This window comes from Oryzias melastigma, unplaced genomic scaffold (genome assembly GCF_002922805.2).
Source record: "Oryzias melastigma strain HK-1 unplaced genomic scaffold, ASM292280v2 sc00301, whole genome shotgun sequence".
NCBI classification, from domain to species: domain Eukaryota; kingdom Metazoa; phylum Chordata; class Actinopteri; order Beloniformes; family Adrianichthyidae; genus Oryzias; species Oryzias melastigma.
In genome coordinates, this window is record NW_023416914.1 from 96,866 (window position 1) to 123,711 (window position 26,846).

At 40.2% G+C, this 26,846-nt stretch overlaps 1 protein-coding gene across 1 annotated transcript in view; it reads right to left on the bottom strand.

The window, feature by feature from the left end:
- LOC112140930 (NACHT, LRR and PYD domains-containing protein 12-like) overlaps positions 1-26,846 on the bottom strand; it is a 96,792-nt gene that overhangs the window by 16,481 nt on the left and 53,465 nt on the right. The window lies entirely within an intron of this gene.

The following is a 26,846-nucleotide window of genomic DNA, read 5'->3' on the forward strand; positions in this document are numbered from 1 at the left end:
TTGTGTTGCATTATGGGACTTGAGTGTTTTACCGGCACCATGAGTGAGAGTGGTGTGTGTATGAGTGAGGCTCCTCACAGTGTCGGCTCTTCTGTACTGTCAAATAAATGGTGGTCTAAATGTTGATACTAACGGAGTTACATGGTATGCGTGTACGCTCCTCTCTCCAACCACTTGGGGTCGTACTAGGTATGAATCAAAAGTGAGCTCTGGTATCAATCCTGCCAGCCATCTGCTCGGCTCTGCTCCTACCCAAATCGCTATAACATACTTCCTTGCAACATTTTTCAATTTTATTGAACATTGTTGAAAAAGCGCCACTGAGCCGCAAGGGGGTGCTTGAAGAGCCGCATGCGGCTCCGGAGCCGCAGGTTGCCGACCCCCGTCCTAACCTTAACCCTTTACTCTGGGTCGACTAAGAAAAAAGTTTAGCACTGGCTGCAGGTTTTTTGAAAATTACGTGTGAATAGACACTTTCTTATTGGAAATGGGATGGAATTATAATTATATAATTATATTTATTTTTTCTTTTAATGTGTTTTAAGTTGTTGAAGCTGAATTCACAGAAATGACAAGTTTGGAAAGCAAAGTGAAGTAAAATGTTTTTTTTTTTTTACAAATTACTCAAATCTTTGCGTGTTATTCATATGATCATACGGTGTAAATGTGATTAAAATACTTTACCTTTATTCTATATTTTCGTCGACTAAATATCTACTGTAATTTCGTCGACTAAAATTTGACTAAAATTAATAGAATCAACATGACTAAATTGCGACTAAAACTAAACCCTATTTTAGTCAAAAGACTATGACTAAAACTAAATTGAAATTCTCTGTCAAAATTAACACTGCGGCAGACGCCGTTGGATCCGGACAGGAGGAAGCGGGACCCGTCGCTCTGCAGAGACCCGCGGCAGAGCCGGATGTCACGGTAGGAACTCCGCCTGATCTTGGTCCCGGTGGGCCCATTCGCGTCGCTGACGCCGCAATGAGGCCTTCAGCCAGCGGGGCAAAGCAGTTAGAGAGCGCTAGGTTTTCCGAGCTGGCAGTCACAGGTTTAAATCCACCGTTCCTCCGGCGACGATGTGTCACCTCAGCCCATGATTGTTTCGGCGTGGAGGAGAGGGCTGGAGCTCTGGGTCCAGCGTCGGTCTGGTCATCATGGAGGTCCTGTGGACTCCTGGCTTCAACTGCGGAGCTGGTGTTGGTGGTGCTTGGAGCCGCGTCCGTCCGCTCCCATCCGTTGTTATCACGGAACGCACAATGTTAATGTAGAGACTATTCAGCACAATGCAGGTTTATATACATGGTAATAATGTGATAATCAAATCTTCCATTAATGCTGATGCTGGCAGGTGTTTTATTGTGGAGGTCAGTGATTTATTCTTCATTTTCTTTAAGGTGTTGCTGTAACTGAATCAGTCATTGCTATCATACTAAACTCCATCAGAGCAGAAGGAGTGAAGTCATCGTTTCCTTAATCTTTAGTATTTTCATGAGAACCAAACAGTCTGGAGTCTTTTCTTATCTCTGTTGAATTCTTTTCTTTTTTTTTTTTAAACTCACTTTTTATTGTATTTTCTGAGTTTTTGCAAGTACAGAGCAAAACACATACACATACAGAGAAAGTCAGAAAAAAAAAAGAAAAACAAAGGCGAAAACAGGGTTGTCATTGTTTTACGATTAGGTCCAAAGTCTTAGGTGTAGATTTCCATTACTGTGGATCATCTTCCACAAATCGAGTCCATTTCTTCCATTTTTTGTGAAACGATCCACTTTTTAGTTTTAGTTGAAATGTCAGTTTTTCTGTTGCGTAAATGGTCCACACAATCTCCAGCCAGAGGCTCTTTCCTGGAGGATCCACTTGGTGCCAGTTCTTAGTCACAGCTTTCTTACAAGCCACAAGCAGAATCTTACACAGGTAAAGGTCTTCGCTCAAAACAGAATCTTCTAAATTACCCAGGTATAAAACTGTAAACGTGTTCGGTAGATGGTATCCCAGAATTTTTTTGATGGTAACTATTACAGTCGCCCAGAAAAGTTGGAGTTTGGAACAGGACCAAAAGATGTGAGTGTGAGTTCCCTCATAACTCCCACATTGCCTCCAGCAGGGCTGCGGCGTTTGCAGTTGTTTACTTTTGATCTTAGGGGTTAGAAAGTATCTAGTTAAGGTCTTCCACGCAAACTCCTTCCATATCGGTGAACTGGTGGAAGAACTCTGTGTGAGGCACATTTTGTACCAGTCCTCTTCTATAATGTCTGTTTTTAGTTCTGATTCCCACTTATTTTTAATATACAACGTCGAGCTTTTCCTATTTTCACTAAAGGAAACGTAAAATGCCGAAATTGGTTTAATTCTGCTACCTTTATATATATCTGACAAAACTCTAATTATCTTATAGCTCTTGTTATGCATGTTAACTTTAATTTCTTTTTCAAAGTAATCCCGAATTTGTAGGTATCTGAAAAAGTCTTGATTTTCCAAGCCAAATCTACATTTCATGTCCCTAAAACTCAAAAGTACCCCCTCTTTTGTAATGGTGCACCAGGTAGTTATGCCTTTATCAATCCATTGTTTAAAAGTAATGTCGTATTTGTTTGGGCAGAAGTTGGAGTCAAACGCAATCCATTTAAGCAGTTTCCTCTCGTTTTGTAGTTTATATATTTTAACTAGCTTTTCCCATATACTCAGAGTGAAAGAGGTGGTTAGACCCATGGACTGTCTATGATGTTCTGTCAGTTCTGTGCCTCCCAAGACTGTCTGGATCGGTATTTCCGGAAAGTTTTTCGCTTCCATCTCCTTCCACCTGGCTTGATATCCCGGTAAACACCAGCAGGCTAATGGTCGAAGTTGTGCTGCGTAGAAATATTCTCTGAGGTTTGGTAACGCCAGTCCTCCCTTGGTTTTTGGCAGCTGAATGGTAGAGAATCGTATCCTTGGTTTTTTGCCATTCCAAATAAACCTGGATATATTTTTATCCCATAAGGTAAACTTTTGTTGCGGTATTGCTATTGGTAGAGCTTGAAACAGGTATAGAAAGCGTGGGGTAATATTCATTTTAATGATGGAAATTCTTGAAGTAAGGTCTAAAGGGTAAGTTGTCCATCGTAATAAGTCTTTCTGCATGTTTAACTCAGTTGGCTCAAAATTTACTTCAAATAATTTTTTTGTATCCCTCGTAAGTATGACACCAAGATATCTTATGGTTTTACTATCCCATTTTAAATGATAGTCTTCTTTAATGTTTTTGTTTGGTGCATAGTTCAAAGTAAGGATTTGTGTTTTTGTGATATTAATTTTGTAACCCGAGTACTGACCAAATGTTTTCAAAAAATCCATCAGAATAGGAAGTCCTTCATCTGGATTTTTCAGGAAGACAATTACATCATCTGCAAAGAGGCCAATTATTTGTTTCTGATTACCTATTTCGATCCCATCCAAAGCTTCATTTTGACGGAGGGCTTGTGCTAACGGTTCAATGTATAGTGCAAAAAGTATTGGGCTTAGGCAGCAGCCCTGTCTGGTGCCTCTTTCTAGTTTTATCCTGTTTGATAAGTTTCCGTTTACTTTAATTCTTGCCGTTGGGGCTCTGTACAGTGCTTTAATAATTTTAATAGAGGTCTTACTGAATCCAAATTTCTCAAGAACCAGATATAAAAATTCCCAACTAACACTGTCGAAGGCTTTTTCAGCGTCAAGACTGACTAGTGCTGATTTTATTCTCCTTTTTTGTATGTGATCGATAATGTGAATGGTCCTTCTTATATTATCATGTGTCTGACGACCTTTAATAAAACCAGTTTGGTCCTCATCTATTAGATCAGGGACAAAGTTTTCCAATCGTTTACATATTATTGAAGTGAATATTTTATAGTCGACATTAAGAACGGAGATTGGTCTGAAGTTTTGGCATAATTGTTTGTCCTTCCCTTCCTTAGGAATTAGGGAAACTACCGCCTCCCCCCAGGAAGGGGGAATGATTCCTTCTTGTAATGTCCAGTTAAGGCATCTAAGGAGCAATGGTGAGAGGTCATTTTCAAAGATCTTGTAAGTTTCAGAGGGAAACCCATCACTGCCGGGAGATTTGCAGTTTTTCAATCTCCCAATAGCATGTCTCAGTTCTTCTATTTTGATTTCTGAAGTTATCACTTTATTTTGCATTTTTCCCAATGATGGCAGGTCTAATGAGTTAAGAAAGTTGGTTATATTTTCTTCTTTTTCAAGCGTGGGCTTAGAGTACAGGTTTTTAAAGAAATCTTCAAAAACTTTTAATATTTCATCCGGATCCCCGGTTACTTTATCTGTTTTAGGATTTCTGACACTGATGATCGAGTTAACGGATTGTTGTTTTTTTATTCGCCTTGCCAATAGTTTCATTGCTTTTGGACCGGAGTCATGATAACTTTGTCTAAGAAACCTCATTTTCTTTTCTATTTCCTCATTTAAAATATCATTTATTTCTGCCCTTGCCACTTTGATTTGTTGAAGAATAGGCTGAGATTGAGATTTCTTATGTTGTTTTTCTAAGTTAGTTAAATGCATCATTTTCTGCTTGTATTTCTCCCTTTTTTCTTTATTTTGGGCAGATGAAATAGCAATTAAATTTCCCCGTAGGACCGCTTTTAATGTATCCCAAAGTATATTAGGGTTTACTTCACCGTTATCATTTTCTTTTATAAATCTTTCAATTATAAGCTTTATTTGTTCTTTCACCTTTTCATTATTTAGCATTCCAATGTTCAGTCGCCATAGCGAATTTTTTTTTTTATTATCTGTATTGATAGTTAGGAAGACAGGACTATGATCAGAGACGGTCATGGTACCAATTTCACAAACCCTCACTCTATTTCTGTCACATGCGTTTATCAGAAAGTAATCAATTCTAGAGTAAATTCGATGCGACCCTGAATAATATGTGTAGTCCTTATCTAGAGGATGTACATCTCTCCAGATATCGATAATCCCCACTTCCTCCAGCATCGTATTGATAAACCTTGATAAAGGTTTATGCTGATACCGAGCACCCGTTGTGTCCAGACTTCTAAGTGTCACGTTTAAGTCCCCCCCACATACCAAGATCCCTTCAGCTTCTAATGCTATAATATCAAACAATGATCTATAAAATGATTTTTTGCTTCCAGGGGGTGCATATACATTTATCATTGTGACTAACTCATTCCGCAGTTTCCCCTTAATCAAAATATATCGTCCATTTTTATCTTTTATTTCTTTTTGACATTCGAATTGAACTGAATTTGGTATAAGGATCGCGACCCCCCTTTTATTATTAGGTTCGTTCGAACTATAAAAGGTATTTCTATATCCCATTTTCTTAAATTTGTCATGTTCTTCATCATTCAGTTTTGTCTCTTGTAAGAACAACACTTGTACATTTTCTTTTCTTAAAGTAGAAAGAACCCTTTTCCTTTTAATAGGATTATTTAGACCATTAACGTTAAGTGTGACTATTTTTATATTACTACCCATTGCTTTGTGTTTTCCATAGCTTGAAACAGACTACCCATAAACAAAACAAAAACAAAACGGCCGGAACTCGTGGCCTTGAAAAGCAATGCAACAAAAATCACACCATTAACTTCCAAAAGTGGGATGAACAGTAGTCCTTCCAAGTCCCTGTTGGAGGGAGAGGGGGAGTGCCTCATGGGAACAGAGGGCCCCTCAGTAGTGGTGAAAAGAGGTATTTCACCTAGTGCTACTAGTCCAACACGCATGTAACAAATAAACATTCCCAGCTATTCGAGTTATTATTTTACAGGAAAAGATATAGTTGGAGAGTTAGGGACTTAGCTCGAGTGATCAGTGTTTTATGGCGCGGCTCGTCCGAACTCCTGGAGTTTCTCTCTTGCCCGTCGGGCTGCTCCGCCTCCGCTCCTCTCGCCGGCCCGTTGCCATGGAAACCCGCGAAGCAGCCGTTCCTGAGCCGCGTCACTCTCCGCGCTGTCCGGCGCGGGGAGCTCCACGGGAAAACCTCTTCTTTTCAACTCCTCTGCCGCTTCTCGCGCTGATTCGTAGACCTTCGCTCCTGATTCCCAGTGGATCCTCAGCCTGGTGAAGGGGGTCTGGAAGCGAACTCCCTTTTCCTTCAGCGCCTTTTTGATCCCGCCGTAGGCTTTGCGCTTTCGGACCACTTCCGTCGGATAATCATGGTCGAGGGTCAGCCGTTTCCCCTCCACCTCGATCTTCTTCTGCCAGGCCGCTTTGAGGACCATTTCTTTGACGGCAAACTCCTGGAAATTGACAATCATGGACCTCGGGGGAGCGCTACGGTTCGGCTTTTGGGCAAGTGCCCGGTGTGCTCGCTGTATACGGAGGTCGGTTTGCGGCGGCAGGGAGAGCTTTTCCGTGAGGAGTCTTTTCACGTAATCTATAGCGGAGTCCTTTTCTTCATCCTCCGGGATCCCGAATATTCTTATATTGTTACGTCTACTCCTTCCCTCCAGGTCCGTGAGCCGCTCCTGTAGTGTTTTCTGCTGCTTTAATGCTTTGCAGAGGGCTTCTTTCACCTCCATGCTCCACGACTCCATCTGTTCAATACGTTCCTCGGCCTCGGCGATTTGGGTTCCGTGTGTTTGGAGAGTTTTGCTGGTCGTCGTCAGTTGTTTATAAATTTCTTGTTTCATGTCGTTGATTTCAGCTTTGACGTCTTCAGCAACTCGCTCCTTTAGAGAGTCCATGTCTTTTTTTATGTCGGCTCTCAAATCACGAATCTCCTTGCCTATCGCGTCAAGCCCGGAGCGCATGGTTTCAGCTAGCTGGTTAGCATTAGCCTGTTCGTGCCCATCTTCTTTCGATTTGTCCGCATTCCTTCCCTTCGTCTGGTCTTGCTTCTTCATTTTTCTCCTTGTTTCTACTCCCCTGCTCATCGAGTTTTGTATTTCCAGTTAGGTTGAAGTTTGTTTCGGGGGAGTTTGTTAGGTAACAAGCTGGGAGCTGTAAATCACACGACCATCTTGCTCTCGGTCAAACCGGAAGTCTCTGTTGAATTCTTTTCATGTTTTACATGTGTTGGTAACAGGATGAGAGGAGCAGTGAGGACATTTGATCCAGAGGAGACCGCCCCCCGATCCAGAGGAGACCCCCCAGCACTACTGCTATCACGTTTATCCAAATAGAATAGAATAGAATAGAATAGAATAGAAATACTTTATTCATCCCAGGCTGGGAAGTTAGGCTGTTGCAGCATTAGGCATATACAGAAGATATTAACATATAGAGAAAAAGCAATATTTACAACAAATAAGGAAATAATATACAATAAACAAAAGCAAATTGTGCAAATTGTAATGTGCAGAATATAATAATAGGGAGTGTGCAAATTGAGGCAGTAATGGACAATGGTCATTTAAAAAGTCAGTTGGTGTGTTATCTGTTACAGCGGGATGAGGAGTTGTACAATCTTATTGCATGTGGAAGAAATTGTTTCTTGTAGCGGTCCCTGAAACAGCGGAGTTGTCTAAGCCTTTTGGAAAAGGTGCTCCGTCGTTTGTCCAGAACTGGGTGGAGAGGGTGGTCTGGGTTATCCATGATGAATAGCAGTTTGTTGAGGGTCATCCTCTCCACCACAGCTTCAAAAGTGTCTTGTTTGCAGCCGATGATGGAGCCGGCCTTTCTAATGAGTTTGTTGAGCCTGTTGGTGTCACCTGCAGAGATACTGCCCCCCCAGCAGACCACAGAGAAGAACAGAGTGCTGGCAACCACTGACTGGTAGAAGATCTCCAGCATTGTGCTGCACACATTGAAGGACCTCAGCTTCCTTAGGAAATAAAGTCTGCTGCAGGTCTTCTTGTAGACAGCCGTGCTGTTGGTCCTCCAGCTCAGCTTGCTGTCGATGGTCACACCCAGGTACTTGTACTCCTCAACGACCTTAACATCCTTACCCAGGATGTTAAGGGGCTGCGGTGCTGTGCTCTTCTTCCTGAAGTCGTTGACCATCTCTCTGGTTTTATCAACATTCAGCAGCAGCTGATTTTCTCCAGACCAATCCACAAATCTGTCCACCAGCCCCCTGTACTCCTCCTCCTCCCGTCCTCCGTTTATACACCCAACAACTGCAGAGTCATCAGAAAACTTCTGTAAGTGGCATGACTCTGAGTTGTACTGAAAATCAGCAGTGTACAAGGTGAACAGGAACGGAGAGAGCACAGTGCCCTGTGGGGCTCCCACACCACTCATCACCACATCAGACAGGACACTGCCTAGCCGGACAAACTGTGGCCTGTCTGTCAGGTAATCAGTGATCCAGGAGACAGTGGACCCACCAGCACCCAACAGCCGCTGCTTCTCACCCAGTAATGGAGGCTGAATGGTATTGAAGGCGCTGGAGAAATCAAATAATGTGATTCTCACCATGCCTCCACCACCACCCAGGTGTGAGTGAGCTCGGTGCAGCAGATAGATGACAGCGTCATCCACCCCCAGGCAAGGCTGGTAGGCAAACTGCAGAGAGTCCAGAGAAGATCTCACCTGTGGCCTCAGGTGGGCCAGCACCAGCCTTTCTAGCACCTTCATGACATGTGATGTGAGGGCCACTGGACGGTAGTCACTGATCCCAGATGAAGATGACTTCTTCGGCACAGGAACAAGGCAGGAGGTCTCCCTCTCCTGGCTGAGGCTCAGGTTGAAGAGATGTTGGAGAACTGCAGACAGCTGACTAGCACAGGTCCTGGGGCTGATTCCAACCCAGTCTCCTACAAAAATGTTCAGTACCCAAGTTTGTCCACAGAGAAAAACGTAGCAGTTTCCCAAAAAAACGGGTCTAAATTGTGGAATTGCTACGTCTCAATTTCTCATTCATTTCTACGGGGCTGCTCCGGATCACGTGACTGATCACGTGACTTTTGAGTTTCTGCCTGTCGCTAGCAAAAACACGGTGGGATATTCACTCTTTTTCGGTGGAAAATCACTCAGAATAAAATATTTTGATGACTAATCTTTATTTTGAAAATATTTCTAGCGAGAAATGCACCCGTTACTACCAGGATATACATTTATTTTGGACATACAGTTCGTAGTTAGTCTGTTTTGCTGGACTTCTCCCCGAAACGTGCTCCAAAATCCTGAAATACCAACGTTTCCAGTGCACGGAACGATCAGCAGGATTTGGGGACCCGACCCGCGTCAGTGCCGGTCAAGGCTTGGGTTAGAGTAGGTTCGGACAAACGGCCCGGACCCTTTTTTTAATTGGGCCCCGATTGACTTCTGTAAAGCTAGAACGTGATCACAGTCTGACTACTTCCAGTCGAGGACGGTAAAAAGTTTCCTGAAACGAAGATTTTCTACCATAAAAATAATGTTCCTTTATTTTCTCACTCATAAACAAACACAGATGTCAGTTATTGTAAGTGACAATAATGAGTGATGCTTTCAGACTAAATGTAGAAAAAAAAAACGTTTTTTTTAATTTTCTTTTTAATTAATATTATGATTAATCCATCATTATTGATCTATTATTATAATAATAATAATAATAATAATATTAATAAGAATAATATTATTTTTATTATTATTACATCAATGATTATATGAATGACATAAACAAAATACGATTGACAAATAAATAAATTATTGATACACAATATCAACAGACTTTAATGATTGAGTTTTAATCTATCCATCCATCCATCCATCCATCCATCTTCTTCCGCTTATCCGGGACCGGGTCGCGGGGGCAGCAGTCTGAGCAAAGATGCCCAGACTTCCCTCTCCCCGGCCACTTCCTCCAGCTCCTCTGGGGGGACCCCGAGGCGTTCCCAGGCAAGCCGAGAAACATAGTCTCTCCAGCGTGTCCTGGGTCTTCCCCGGGGCCTCCACCCAGTGGAACATGCCCGGAACACCTCACCAGGGAGGCGTCCAGGAGGCATCCGGACCAGATGCCCGAACCACCTCAACTGGCTTCTCTCGATGCCGAGGAGAAGCGGCTCTACTCCGAGCTCTCTCCGGGTGACAGAGCTCCTCACCCTATCTCTAAGGGAGCGACCAGCCACCCTCCGGAGAAAACTCATTTCAGCGGCTTGTAGTCGGGATCTCGTTCTTTCGGTCATGACCCAGAGCTCATGACCATAGGTGAGTACTGGAACGAAGATGTAATGGTCCAGACCATTAGACCTCTGTCACGTGACACGGTGAATGGCACACTTCCACTATAATAAGGCACGGATTCTTCCCGGGTAAAAACACTTTTTCCTTTCTTTTTTTTAAAAATAAAGTGTATTGTAAACATCAGTTTCAGTACAGAAGAACTCCAAATTAGCCAACTCGTTTGTTACAGTTGTGTGACGTCATCACTAGTCGCAAGCCCCCGAGCCGTTCTTGCAGGCTGAGCATATGTGGTACCCACAGCGGTACATTGGCTCTTTCGGCTTTGTTTTAGTTCATGAACTTAAAATCCTACATTAATCTGGACTTCAGAGCAAAAATACATCGTCCCCAGATAATATTTTGATAATTTTTTACTACACTCTACTATTTTTATAAAGATCGTGAATCAGCGATCTTGGACGTTGAAAATTCTTGAATATTCTGGAGCAGATTGCAGGTATTCGAGCACCCGAATACTCGTTACATCCTTAATCCAAATACGTTAAATTGAATAGTTTCAGTTTTTGATTTTTTTCTCTCTTCTTCATTTATTAATAAAAAATGATTTTTCTTGCTTCACTCTGTATCCTGAAACATCTATTGACTCTTGACTGATCTCCAAGTTTAAAGCCTCTATTTTCATTAGTAATAGATGGAATGGTTAATTGATCAAAGAAATAGTTTATATTTTTCATATTTTTTTCTTTTTTGCAGTGTATAACTCCCTGTAATATTCTCTAAAGCAGGGGTCTCCAAACTACGGCCCACGGGCCAGATCCCGCCTCCCTCCGCATTTGTCCCGCTCCCCAAACACAATCAGAGACCCATTATTATTTTTTTCAATCTGACCACATGATCCAGACCCTCATAGAATGTGACCTATTATACCTCCCTTCTACAGTCTGAGCTTCTTTCTGAATCTCTCAAATCTCTGTCAAATAGAACAGAATACAGAGTTCTCTTTCCACATTACAGTTCACCTGCTCTCAGTGCGATCATGCTGCTGTTTTTATTTAAACAGCTCATCCTGTTCTGCATCCTGATTGGCTGGAGACCTTGTCAATCAATCTCCTGGTCTGTGCAGAAACGTGCAGCTCTTCAGACCCACATAAATCTTTGATCGTGATCAGATCTTAGTTTTCATTCTAAAATCCTGGATTTAAAAATGTCCATGTCTGTCTGAGAAAAGTGGAGAAAGTGTGTAGTGAGGAGTTTAACATCTGTAATCTTCATTCACGGGTTTATCTTCACAAGTTATTTTTACAGCACAACTCCCCCAATAAACGAGAGTAAAAAAGAGTTTCTCTTTCTGTTTGTTTCACTATTAGTTCAGGACAGCACAGCTGCTCATTTTTACATTTGTATTTATCCAGTAGTGTCACGAATCCTCTCTTGCTTTTTTCTCTTCAAGTCACACATGTCAGATCAATACCATTTACTCAGAGAGATCATGAAAGAGCCGTGCACAAACTGCGTCATTACTGACGGAAGAAAACCAGATCAACTTCACAAAGATGAGATATTTGCTAAATTCCAACCTTTACCATGATTAGACATTTTCTTCATTTTATTTATTTTAATTTGCACATTATATTAGTGTTTCAGGTTGTGGTTGTTGTGTTTTGTGTTGATTCACTTTGAAAGTTTATTTTGTACATTGTTACCTGGGAGAAAAATCAAATCTTTAAAACATTTTACACTTATAAATATAAAGACGTTTTTAATTAGGTTTTAATTTTGCTCATAAGTTGATATAACTATTGATAAGTTAAATAAACAACACAACGACCTTAAGAGTCTAAAGATCCAGATCACTAAGAAGAGTCCTGTGTGAGGAGCTGCAGGACTCCAACATCTCCAAAGAACCATGACAGGAGAGGATTCCTGATTCACTGGTTTAATTTTTGGAATGTTTTAGTTTTATTTTCTCTGTGAAGATTACACAAAGAGATTGTTAAAATGTGATTGTGTGTGGCTCTCTGGAAAAACATAATTGTTACACTTTTCTGACTCCGCCCCCCATGAGAGAAGAAACAGTTATGTGGCCTCACAAGAAAAAGTTTGAGGATCCCTGATTTAAAACATTGAAGAAGCTTGAAAAATTCATTTATTTACTGCTAAAAATGTTTGGTGAATATTTATATTTGGCTAAACTGAATTAACATTTTTACTTTTTTAATTTATTAAGATCCAATTTTTCCAGTAAAATATGAAATAGAAAATCTGTTTAGGATGAAAAAAAAAAAAAAACCTACAAACTTTTTATTTTAAAAACCTGCTCGGTGTATAAAACAAGTGAATCTGAAGATCTGCAGAAAAACACTCTACTAGACAGAAGATCAACTTTTAAATACAAATAAAACACTAATTTAAAGCAATGAAAGTCATTCAGTGAATTGTAGAAATAGTGTGTCTGCACTGAGATCTCTGAGCTTTTCTAGACGTTTCTGTAGTTTTAGTTTGAATGTGTTTTCTATGATCTTGTGCTAAAGCAGGAAATGAATTCAGAAAAGATGAATTAGAATGTGAAGAACAAACAGCAACTTGACTGAAAGCTCCACATTGATGGAGTTTTCTTCCCGTCACTTCTTTCCATGTGTGGACATCATTTTCCAACTGCTAAATCCTTTGAACAGGAAGAGAACTCCACATTCTTCATAGCAGGAAGTGAAGGATGAAGAATCTGGAGACCACGTGCTTCACACAGTACTGCCAGCTCTGTGTTAGAGAGCTGATTAAAGAATAGTTCACAGCATGGAGACACAGAGATGTCACAGACTCAAGAAGCAGGAAATGAAGTTCTAGTGATGGAGAACATGAGCACCAACAACACTCACAAACACAACTGAAGTTTTCTGCTTCCTACCAAAGTTTCTCCAGTTTACAGTCTGGACTCTGCAGCCCCTCAGACAACAGCTTCACTCCTGAATCCTGCAGGTTGTTCCCACCCAGGTCCAACTCTTTCAGACATGATGAAGATTTGAGGACGGAGGACAGAACTTCACAGCTTCTTGTGGAGAGGTTACAGTGCTTCAGCCTACAAAAGATGAAAAAGAAAATCATTATTATTGTATCCCTTTTAGAATCCATATTAACTTGTTTGTAATGGTTGATAAATCCTCCTCCAAAGCTTTTTTAGAGGCTTTGATAACTGTCAGCAGCCTCAGCAGAGCTTCCTCTGAACTACAGGATTTCTGCAGGTCAAACAGTCTAAATCTGAAACATTGATGAAGCTTCTTAGCAGGAACAATGTTTGAGATCTCATCAAATAAACCTTTAGACACATTTTACAAAACTAAGATGACTTTACTGTTGAAAAATTGATTTGTTAGATCATATATTTTAAAACTTCTCTATCTATTTTGCTGATTAGTTCATCAATCCATCAATCAAACTTTATTTAAAACTTTGATCTAAACATCTACAAAAAAATTAAATAATAATTTAAAATGTTATAAAGAAAAGAGAAACAATGATAGAATGTAATGAATTGAAATCAAACTGTCATTTATTTTACATGAACATCAGAACAGAGTAAAGAAACAGTGGAGATAAAATAAATATATAGAAATGAAATAAAATGCTACAAACATAAAAGATCAGAAAACAGATTCAAATAAAAACATATTAATAAAAATAAAAAGATACAAAGAAATAAAATGTTAATGATTCAAACGTATAGAATACATTAAAAATACAAAAAGGTGAATTTTAATATTGAAAACCTTAACAAAAAACATGTGAGAGTTTGAAAATGAGTGTAAATAATTGTTGGTAAAGCAGCACCTGAGGACCTGAGAGTTCTGGGGGGTCTGTGAGGTAAAAGAAGATCTGAAAGATAGGAAGGACTGAGACCATGAAGAGATGGAAAAACCAAGAAAAGAATCTTCAATTCTGGAGCTACTTTAGCTTCTTTCCATTTCTGTCAACACTTCCTGCTGTGGTTGAACTATTTCTGCTGGTCCTCACTAAATCATTCCAATCATCAGCTAGTTCAATGTTTAGAGAGACTTTTGGGAATCACTGAGAGACCTGCTGTTCCAAGTGTTTAAAGAGGCGCTCATGAAACCAAACAAAGATCATAGAAACCTAGAAAACTACCGTCCAGTTTGACTTTGAAAGAATGATTGTTAACATCTAGATACACTATACAGTGTTCCTACACTTATTTGGGTTTCTTTATTTGAGGTTTCACGTATTCACAGATTTTTTTCTGTCATGTGACTCTTCTGGTTCATCACTAAAGTCAGACAACTCAAGACTCTTGTATGAAATGTTTGCATTAGAAGGAGTTGCTCCCCTGCTGAGGTTATCTCTGCACAGCAGAGCCCTCTCTGGACCACAGAGGGGGGCTCCTCCTGTGGTTGGTTGCTAAACATTGCGTCTCCTTTTGTGATTCTTTGTGTACTTGTTGGGACCTTCTCAGTTCTTTACTCTGGAAGACTCAACACGTAGTAATGGTGCATGCATGTCTCATTCTATCTCATGTGATGGTGGTCCAATGATCCGGACCAATCCAGATACACGTCATCAAGTCACAAGTCCCCGTTCTGATCATGCAGGCAGAACACATATGATACCTACACTTGTAAACGCGCGTCATGTCTGGGTAAGATGCTGCCGTTAAGTTATTAAAAAATGATCAGGTGTGACACTCCAAAAAAGGTAAATGGTGTATACTTGTATAGCGCTTTCTACCCTCCTTCAAGGGCCCAAAGCACTTCACAGTCACAGACCCATTCACACACACACATTCACACACTAGTAGTGGTGGCTACGCTGCCGAACACTGGCGCCAACCTCCCACCAGAGGCAATTCGGGGTTCAGTGTCTTGCCCAAGAACACTTCGACACATGGGGGGGCAAGGCGGGAGTCAAACCCGCTCACTTCCGATCAGGAGTCAACCGCCCTACCACTGCACCACGGCCGCCCATCACTCCTAGTACCAAAATGTTGTCAAAAAGCAGAAAGATTGACATGGAATGTCAAGCTCTCCAGGAATAATGAACAGTTTTATTTATTCATGGAGCTGAATCTAAACCTGCGTGCTTGGTATGTAACCAACAGGTCTCAATTACGGATGTCCCGATCTGATCACGTGATTGGGGACTCGATCGGAATCGGACTCCTTAGTCGATCGGATATTTCATTTATTCTCATTATGATCAGAGCCTTATATTTAATCTTATCATTTCGGAAAAATTCTCCACTCCAAGTCTGCATGTCATGAAAAGATCACAAAATGTCATCACCAGAAAACGCAGCAGAAAACGGCAGCAGCTCAAGCAGAAGGCTAACTTGTAAACAAAGCTAGCTAGAAAGCTAACTTCCGGGACCAATAACTCTTTTAAAACAGCTTTAAACTGACAGCAAGTGTCTTTATTGGTTTGTCATAACTCAAACAACAACCTATAAAGGTATTCCAACAGAAAAAGACAGTATTTTTTTCTTTTTAATGTAAAGCTCTTCATGCTGCAGACAGACGGCTACACAGCAGCTGCTAACTGCTACATGCTAGCACCGTGACTTAACTCCTTATGACCCGAGCTGTCCTTTGATATGCCTGTTTTATTTATCTGACAGAGAAATAACAGTTAAGAAAATTAAGTACTGTGGTAATAAAACTGAAAATGTGATGTTTTAAGAACTTGAAAAAATAAGCACTTAACCTTAAAAATAACTAAATAAATACAACGAATAAATTAAAACTAATAATGATATCAGCTATTCATGAACATTCATCAAATTTTATGCTAAAACAAAGACATAATTTATTTTTAAGAATTTTAAATGAGGACAGGAATCACATTTGGTCAAAAATGTTCAAGAGCTCTAAAGATGTTAAAGCTAAAGTCACTAAACTTTATTACATGACTAATTAATTTTTTTTACTAGTTTATATTTGCTGTATATTTATTTGTTAATTAAAGCTACTTCACGGAAGTATTAATGAATGAATGAATGAATGAAATGGTTTAGTTCAAGCAATCAGGTCACAATACATACATAACATATCACTTAGTGAATCACAGGTAGATCACTTGAAAGGGAGTGGAAGGAAGCAAACTTATATAATCCCACCCCGACTCGACCATAGCATTTCTCTACATGAATTATCAATATCCGGTTCAGGACTTAATATCAAATATTAATAAAATCAGGCTATTAAGGATCATTAATATCATTAATGTGATCGAGTTTCAAAGCATCCACGACAAATCATTTATATTAATCAGTAAAGAAAATTAATACCATAGTGACTGTAAACTTTTCAGTAATCATTACTGCATATTACATAAACAATAATCTAATATTCTCATTGAAAAAAGACACTTTGTGCATGAATTATGATAATACAAAAATGAATAATTAAATCATCTTCATTTGCTAATGCAGTAAAGATCGAGATATTCTAATAAAAAGAAGACAATTAGTGCAGATTGTATTAATCAAATAATTATTATTAAAAAATATAAAAATAATAAGTAAAAATTATCTTCATTAGTTTATGGAGAAAGAAAAAATCAAAATATTCTAATAAAAAAATACAATTTGTGCAGATTGTATTCATAAAAATGATTAATATAAAAAAATGAAAAAGAAAAGGATCAAAAATAAAAAAAATGAAAAAAAAACTTATTTTTAAATTATTTTTAATTTTTTTTTAGCAGAATCAGTGCTACATCACAGCTTAGGAACAAGTTTAAGGCCACGTAACGGTTCTTCTTCATTGTTTTGACTGAGAGACTGTGAAGGTCTCATCTCAAGGGAAATGTGCTCGAGTTCTGTAGCTCAGAATTGGGTCAGAGTTCACATCCAGCGGGTTTTTTATTTAGAGTTCCCATTTCACATTTTGGTTGAAGTAAAGGGTCAAACATGCGTAATCCCACAGTTCTCAAAGTCTTTCATGGATTTTATTTCCAGAGACTTCGTCTGGTCCGGTGGTCCGAGTGGTTTCACAAAGATTCTGGAGTTCAGAGACCACGTACTGTGAATCTGTTTCCTCGATCGTAGGAACCTCACGTGCTTCGCCAGATCATCGTAATATTTACAGAGATGATCATTAAGATAAACAGCCGAACCCTTCAGGTGTTTTCTTTGCTTCATAAGAGCTATCTTGTGTTTTTGATTCACAAACCTGATCAGGATCGCTGGTTTATCCGTATTCTTTCTCCGAGGAAGCGGATGACAGACCTTAACAGTATTAGGGTCCAAGGAAATCCCTTTAGACGCAAGAAATTCTCCGACTTGATTCTCCACGGTTTTATTTAAGTTTTTATGATAAAAGAAGGTTATTGAAATATAAATAAGGGACAACACAAATCTGTTTAATTTATTCATGTTTTAAATGTGTTATAAAAGTATCGGATCGGGACTCGGTATCGGCAGACACAAAATCAAATGACTCGGAATCGGATCGGGCCCAAAAAAAAACCTGATCCGGACATCCCTATTCTCAATGCTCAAAGAGTAAAACATTTGTCGTCACCATGAGACTCACCATGAAGAAAAGTTTCACCATTTGCAGGAGCAGTTAAAAAAGAGAAGATCAACCAACTACTGAACAAACAACAGTCTGCATTTCCTGCAGTGATGTCAGTGATGGAGCAGTGAAATCTAGCTAACTTATTGTAAACAAGTTAGTGCAAACATCAGATCCATTTTCAGATGGTGATCTTGAGAAAAAATGCACACTGAAGGCTGCAGAAGTCATGTGTCCCAAAAACCAGGCGACCTTTGTCAACAAAAGTCTGTCAAGATGAAGATTACAGATTCAAGATCTCTTAGGAGACTTGAACAGTCATTTTCACATGGTGATCTTGAGAAAAAATGCACGCTGAAGGCTGCAGAAGTCATGTGTCCCAAAAACTAGTCGACCTTGGTCAACAAAAGTCTGTCAAGATGAAGATCGCAGATTCAAGATCTCTCAGGAGACTTGGACAGTCAAATGAAAGACATTTATTGCATCTTCAGTCACTTTAAATCACATATATATAAATGTATATTAGAGGTGTTGATGAGACCATCACAGCAGAGTTTGAATCCTCTTGGTTCATATGATGGACACGACAACAGCTGGTGAGATAGTCACCTCTCTAGTTACTGCGCTGGACAATGTGGGAGTGAACTGGTCATGTGATGTCAGTCTGGCCACTGATGGCGCCTTCTCAATGGGAAGGAAAAAGGAAGGTGTTGATAAAGAATTCAGGCAGCCAAAGCAGGAAAAGATTTTAGAACATTTCATTGTATGTTGGACACTTGAATGACATTGTGAAATGTGTTGTTACCATAGACTGTATATAAGAATAACTGGACAGAGCAAGCCCCCCTACTTCCGTGTTCCATATAGAAAGTACCACTGAGTTGCAAAGAGGCCAAAGTCCCATTGACTTACATTGAGAAACAGACAGTTATTTCTCAGTCATTTTATATGTCAGAATAATCATTCTTCCTCTGCTGCTTTCTGCTTTACTTCTTTTTTCTAATCCTAAATTTTTTCCATTATCACAAGTTATTAGAGTTATAAATTGACCAATCAGATGGCTCAATAAGCGTTTGTGGGTCTGATGTCGAACGTCTGAGGGGTTTGATTGACAGATGACGGGTAGCCAATGGGAGCAGACTTCATCAATGGGTCCGTGAAGACCTTTTAACACCTACTTTACAATTCAACAATGTACCAATCATTGTCCTAATGTTGTTTTCCTCAATGGAATGTACCGATGCAGCAGTTTAAAACAACAAGAGGAGCATGCTGTCGACATTTTTAGATGAGGATTTACTCTGTAGAAATCGATTTCACGTCTGAGATTATGTGCTTTGGACTTTTTTGTTTGTTTAACGTTCATTTTTCTTTTTTTCACTGTTTTGATTGTAGCTTATAAATTCATCTTCCTGCATGTCATCTGATTCACCATCAACTGCCTCAACTCCTTCTGCTGCTGGGGTTCCTTCCTCCTCTTGTTCTTTCTCATGATTATTTTCAGACATTTGAATATCCTCAAGCCTTTCAACAATCATGTCATCTTTAGGATGGAATTCTTCTGCATCTGCATTGAGAAAAGAGTCATTTGGTCTTGCAGTTGTTAGCATGTGATACTCGTCTTCACTGGAACTGTCTGAATCCGTTTGGTAAATATCACGGGTCACTTGATGACGTGTTAACCGCTTGGGTTTTCCATGTTGGACTTTTCTTTCAGGTTAGGCTCTCCAGCTTCAGACTCTTCCAACAGATAAGGACATGACAAAAGAATATTTCTATGCAGCACTCATTCTCTTCCTTCTTCATGCAGAGGTTTCACAACATATACTGGGCTGTCAGGGCTTTTTCTCTCGCTGACGACATAGACTGTGTCCTCCCAGAAGTTAAGGAGCTTCCTAGGACCTCCTCTTGGCGTGAGGTTTCTCACCAGCACATGGTCACCTGGCTTTAGTGTGGGACTCCATACATGTATGTTGTAATTTTGCTGCCCTCTTTTAGCACTTTTTTTCATATGTGCCTTGGCAATAGCATAGGCTTCTTGCATTGTCTCTCTCCATTTCTCCCCATATCCAGAATGTGTTTGAGTCCTCCTTTTTTCCTTTTTTGGAAACAAAAGGTCCACTGGCAGTGTTGGTTCACGCCCAAAGAGAAGGAAAAATGGGTAAAATCCTGTGGCTTCATGTACTGTGGAATTGTAAGCATGGACCACTTTGCTGAGATGTTCTTTTCATCTTGACTTCTGTGTCTCCTCCAGTGTGCGCAGCATCCCAAGCAATGTTCTGTTGAAACGCTCTGCAGGATTTGCTTAAGGTGTGAGATGGGCGGATACCACAGTAACTTTGCAGCTTTTGGAAGAGGTGATTTTCAAATTCTCTTCCCTGATCATGATGGATCTTTGATGGAAATCCGAATCTTGTGATGAAATCATCAAAGAGCTTTTTAGCTGCAGTCCTCCCAGATTTATCCTTAGTTGCATAGGCTTGTGCATATTTTGTGAAATGATCCACAACAACAAGGATGTATTCCTCACCTCCCTTACTTTTTTCCAGGTGTAAGTAGTCAATGGATATAATTTAAAATGGTGCAGATGTTTCAATGCCTTGGATTGGTGTTCGAATTATGCGGTTGGGTTTCTTTCTTTTTATGCAGCGGCACACTTGAGTAACATGGTGTTCAATCTCCTGTCTCATCTTGGGCCAGTAGAAACGTTTTCTGGCAAGTGCAATCATCCTGTCAGCACCCAAGTGACCCATCTCCTCGTGCAGATGTTGATAGATGATGGGTTTCAGGGACTCTGGGACAACCAGTTGTGTTCTAGTTGCTGTATCCCTTCTGAGGATTCCATCTTCACCGATTTGCAGACGGGGCCATTCTCTTAAGAGTTGTCTAACAGCTTCAGTCTCTGTCATTTTGTCTTTATGTCTTTATGTCTGTGGGACTGTGTTCTTTTGAGACTCAAAACTCTTCTCACAGTTGGGTCTGAATTCTGGGCTGCTTTCAAGTCTTTTACTGGAATAGGCTGAATAGACCCAAACATGTCACTTTCCTCTGGTAGTGCATCTGTATTACAAGCTGAAATCCAGTCCACTTCATCTGTTTGTTTTGCTTCCAACGTTTGTGCAATAGATTCAATGACATCCTGCTGACACTCATTTGTGCACTCTTGAATTATTTTCTCGATGGGCTTTGGTCTGTGGGATAAAAAAATCAGCATCTCCATTAGCTGACCCTGGTCTGTACCTAATAGTGAATCTGTAATCCGACAACTCTGCCAACCAGCGATGTCCTGTGGCATTGAGTTTGGCTGATTTGGTAACATATGTCAGCGGATTGTTGTCACTGTAAACAACAAAATGGGGTGCATGAAACAGATAGTCACGGAAGCGCTCTGTTATCGCCCACTTGAGTGCGAGAAATTCCAACTTCCCAGAGTGTAACTTGTAGATTTTCTCTGCAGTTGTCAATTTTCTTGACCCATAGGCAATGACTCTGAGTACTCCATCTTGTCGCTGATACAAAACTGCGCCCAGACCTTCTTCCGACGCATCCACGTGTAGGATAAAAGGCTTTTCCAAATCTGGGTATGCCATAATTGGTAGGTTTGTGAGCTGGTCCACTAACTTTTCCAGTATTTCTTGATGAATTTCTGTCCAATCCACATGGTGTGATGGTGGCAGTTGATTGGGTATTTTGCCGTTTTTCTTTTTCTTGTGATTTCTTTTCAGCACAGACTTGGGGTTTGCCAAAAGTTTGTAAAGTGAAGCTGCAATTCTGGAGAAGTCTGGGATGTAGGCTCTGTAGTACCCCAGGAAACCCATGAGCTTTCTCACCTCTTGAACAGTGGTTGGTTTCTCGTTCCTGACTGCTTTTGTTGCTGCAGAACTTGTCTCACATCTTTAACATGTTGCTCAAAACTGCTGCTAAACACAAGCACATCATCCAGGTAAGGGATGCAGATTTCATGTCTGACGTCTCTCAGGCATCCCTCCATGTAGCGATGAAAAGCAGCCGGTGCATTGGTGAGTCCGAATGGGATCCTGACCCATTCGTAAAGTCCCCATGGTGTTATGAATGCAGTGCAGGGTCTGCTTTTCACACTCATGAAGCCCTGGTGATAAGCCTTTCCCTGATCCAGTACTGTGAACCAGGAATTGCCTCCCAGGTTTTCCAGAATCTCTTGTATTCTTGGAATTGGGTGACGATCAGGTACTGTTTTTTTATTCAGGAGTCTGTAATCAATGCATAACCGGAGGCTTCCATCTTTTTTCCTGACACATACCACAGGTGATGAATATGAGGAACAGGATTTCTGGATCCAGCCTCGGTTAAGCAAATCTTGCAGATGTGCCTTTACTTCCTGGTAGAGGTGTTTGGGAATTGCATTGTACGTCTTCTGTACAGGGACGTTATCCTTCAGGTGGATGTCAATTTCCAAATCTTTAATCAGTCCTGTGTCCCAATCATCCTTTGCGAATACATCACATTCATCTCTGAGCATCTTTATTACCTGCAGCTGTTGTTCTTTTGCCAGATGACTCAGGTCTACAGGTGGATCCCATGATTTTTTCTGTGGTAGATGAGTGGTCTGATATGCTTCAGTTGTGGCACAGCTGTCTGGTGACACAAGTTTTTGAACCTCCAGCACCTTTGTCTCCAGCAGGTAGATTCCATTAACAGCATACAACCAGCCCAGTGTGGTGCGGCCACAAAGAGAGATCAGAATTAGTTGTGTTTTCAACAGTCACTGCTATTTTTCTATCTTGCTGGGGCACATGAATAACTTGTTCTCGGATAATTAGTCCTGTTGGCCATGGTGCCTCTTGATTTGGTTCAAATGCAAAATGTGGCCCGCTTAGGGTTTCTTTGTGCAAAAGACCACATTCCACCTCCTTCACTGAGTTTTTTGGGACTATTATTGGGTGTCTGCTAAGTCTTGCGGTAATGGGACTGTTTTCCTTTTTCTGTTTTTTTAGAACAGATAAGACAGCTTTAGCAGTTTTGCGCCCCACTTCCAAAGCAGAAGAAAGTATTTTCACCATGAAGCAAGAAGAAGTTTGATCTCCAGATGTTTCATTAGTCCGAGCGAGTTCTTCTATCACGTTAATCCCCAATGATGGGGCGTTCAACGTCACCATGAGCTACCAAAATTGGAACCAGCACTGGTTTGTCACTCATTCCAGACACAGCATTTTGCGACAGGGAGAAATCAACTCCAATGCATCCTTCATATGGAATTGTAGTTCCATTTGCAGCTGAGAGATCTAATCCACCTTCTTCAAGCATCTCTTCAACTGGTCTCACTTCAGTGTCTGGAAGGTAGTTTTTTTTCCAGTGTGCTCCCACAATGGATACCTGTGACCCTGTGTCCCACAGCACTGTGGTGTCAACACCACCAAGGGAGGCTCGGACTAAACATCTCTTCCCTACTAGCTTGGCTGTTTGTTGCTGCTTACCAGTAAGAGGTACTTTCTGGTTGAGCTTCTCCACATGGCTCATCTTTACTTCAGCATGTGACTGAATTTCAATCTTGTTGGTGGAAACTGCAACACTCTTGGTACGACAACCAGCTGCCCAATGATCTGTGCTCCCACATTTGTAACAGTGATTGCATCTGCCTTTTTGGTTTGTTGTTCAGCACTGATGACACTGTTTGTTTATCCTTGTCTGTGGATGAGGTTTCCAGCTTCGTTGCTCATTCATTTGTACTTTTTGTGGTCTTGGACATTGATTTAAACTTGCAATTTGAGTGGAAAGATTCTGGATGGCTTCACATATAGCTTTGTTGCTTTGATCAACCTTCTCCATCAGTGTGTCACGTTTCATTGTTTCAACCTGCTTGTTCTTTTTCTTTGTCTCTTGTGGACATCTGTCTTCATCAAGATGACTTTTCTCCTCACCAACAGTTGCAACTTTAGCCATTCTTGGTTTAAGTGTAGTTGAAAACGTATTCTTTCTTTCCATTTCCAGGCTGTATGCAGCTGTCATTCTTTCCAGAAGCACCTCATCTTTTACCAGTGGGTTTTGCAGATATGGTTTTAGATCAGCTCAGATGATGTCATCTTGAAGACCAGTAAGGATTGTTTGGAGGAACAGATTTTGGATTAATTCTGAACTGTATTTCAATCCAGACTCAGCTCTTTCTGCGGCAAAAAGAACTTGTTGTCTTAAGTCCATGGCTCGGACCAAAAACTGAATTGGGGTTTCTTTGGATTCTTGCACGGCACGTGTGAGTGAGTGGTAAAGTTCTGTGGCATCCTTTTCAATGCAATGTGTCCTTAGTATTTGTCTGAGAGCTTGAAGTGTCAAATCAACTCTGCTTTCTAGGTAACTTTTCAGTTTTGTCCCTGGGACAATGGCTTGAATGATAGCCTCAACAACTTCTCCTTCATTATATCCTTTTTTCAGAGCTTTTTGAATTTGTCTTCCAAGACTGGCATATCCTAATTTATCCTTTTGATTTGGTTCTCCAATCTGTCCAATAATTTTTAGATCCTTCCTGTAAAATTGGTGGATAAATGTAGGGTTCTTTTCAGCAGTGTTACCCGTTTCACTTCTTTTTGACCCTGAAACAGTTTCATTTTCGCCAACTGCGTTTTTGGATGCGGTACCATTTTCTGCCACAGGGGATGCTGAGGTGCCATTTTCTTTGAACGAAGCTCCGTGTTATCATCTTTTTTTTTTAACTCGTCAATCTTGTCATTAAATGCAAGTAGCAAAGACATCCCCTCATCCTCGAGTGATGTTACTTCTTCACTTTCTAGGAACTGCAGGATTTGTCTCCTCAGCCTACGAGGTAAGTCTTTATCACTCTCTCTGACAGGAACGCCAAGTGATTCACAGGCTTCATTTAATTCCGGCAGAGGTAACGTCAATAGCTTGTCGTCTATTTCCTCATAAACACTGTCCCATGCAGATGCCATCTTTACATTTGTAGCTTTAGTGCAGAACCTTTATCGTTGCCGTCTGCGTGGTTGCCGAACAACGTTGAGCACTTTAGCAAGCTAAGCTAATCCAGCTAGCATTCTCATGGCGGTCACTCACGTGTCTCTTTCAATGGACTTTGTTGCAAAAGCACTCCAACCGGACGGAAACACCAAATTTATGTTGCACCCTTGAAAATGGACAGGACTCCGTCTTCGTTCTTGCAACTTTATTTGCCCCGAACTGAGCGCTTTTTTCTCTTTTGCTACGTTTTCTGAGACAGCCGGAGCGACAGAATGTGATCACATACCAAACCATAGACGCAGCTCTTCTTCTGCACATCCGCACACTCCAACAAAAAGGAAATATGCTGCAACTAGCAGGTAGTTTCAAAATAAAAGAGCAAATAACTACTCTAATAAATTATTCTCATAACTAAGACAGAGAAAATATGATTATTGCTAAAACATTTCTCCTGGACAATATCAAATTAAAATAAATTAACTTAATATTTCCAGGCTGCAACACACGCAAAAAGCTTGTTTGGCGTATATTATACACGGTATTTCAGAGTGCAAAGTCGTGGCATATGTACGCATTTTACTGAGAGTGTGTTGCAGCAATTTTCCCGAGCCGCCGTGATTAAAGTAGAAGCTGTTTAATTCCCGCGGTCTCGTGGTCGAGGCGTGGAAAAGGCGGACGGTTGCAATAAACTCACTCCAGATAGGCGACAGTGCTTCCTGTAGATTCCATGACTCAGCTATGACTCAGACCAATCGCTGAAGATGGGTTGCAAATGGCGATATCCGTTTCAGGAAGTGACGGTGAAAGCGACGGCCTACTTTCGGGGGGAGAGGAGGTAATGCATTTCCAATGGGGGACCTCATTGCTCGCTCAGTCCATTATTTTTACAGTCTATGGTTGTTACACAGGATTTGAATCCTGATATTGACGGTCTGGTGACGACCAAACCATGACGAAATTCAGGAGAGAAAGGAGGTTAACTCCAAATTCTAATGTTCACTAATGTTTGCAAGTTTAATTTAGTTTCAATTTTCTTTGATTTGCACATTTATATTTTAGGCATTTTTCCATCTGAGAAAAAATCCAAACAGAAACAAATCTACAGATAAAAAGTTGATCAAAGGTTATTTTTGCTATTCTGTTTCTGGTCCGGTCTGCTGTAAAAAGAAGTGGTTTCTGGCGAAAGTATCTGTTCACTAGAAAGTAAGTTGTGTGCACCAGAAAAACACATGCGTGTCTCACCAGTTGATCAAAGCAGGAGAATTTCCTGTGCTGAAACAAGTCACATGACTTTAGAAATGGTTTAGGTTACATTCAGAGATCACATCATGGTGACGCTGAACAAGCAAAACTGCAACGTCAAATTAAATTCAATACATTCCCCAAAGAGTGACGAGTTGTTGTTTTTTTTTTGCCACATTTTTTTCATTGAATTTTCAATTGAAAAAATGAAAACAGATTATACATTCCACTTATTTCATCATTTACAATAATTGCAAATGTTTTCAACAGTGTTTAAAATAATGCTCTATCTTATTTACAGTCCTATTTTAACAGCCCATCCCCCCACCACCTGAAATCCATCCTTGAATCCTTAATTTTGGAAATCTGCTGATCTTTAATATATTTATTCTTCCCATGATTAATGTTGGTAGTGTCATCCTCTTCTCTATGGAGCCGTTTATCTTTGTCATCAAAGGATCATAATCTGATTCTACTAACTGTTCTAGACTTGGCCTGATAGTTTATGTCCAGATATTTGAAGAATCCAAATTGAGAAGGGTGTACCAGCAGGCCCGGAGACCCAACAACGTTGTCAGGACTGCATTGTCAGGACCGCATTCTCAGGACCCAGGCATTTTTAACACAGCGCCTCCTACAAGGTGGAGTTTGTTTTATTTTCTGGAGACTTTAGAAGGCACATTGCACACGTGAGTAGTAAGAGTAAAAAAATGATGTAAGCACTGCTAAAGGATAAACAACTGGATCATTTATCACATGAATCTTAAAACATAAGAAGTAAATTACCACAAAATTTCTGTTTTTGGATAAACATAAACAGTGATGTCTGCATGTAGCTTAGCTTAGATTCAAATTAATGTTGTTTGTGCAAAAATAAATTCATGATGGTTTATTAGGAATACATCTTTTAGCATTTTACAGCATAGTTAACTTTTTTATTTTTCAATCTTCAAGTGTTATAATTTTCTTTTGTGTAATTCATTAATATTATCTCATTATAACCCAAATATAGTCTACATGTATTACAAAAAGGGGAAACAAAATGTTTACTGAGCAAAGTCAAGTATGTGTTGA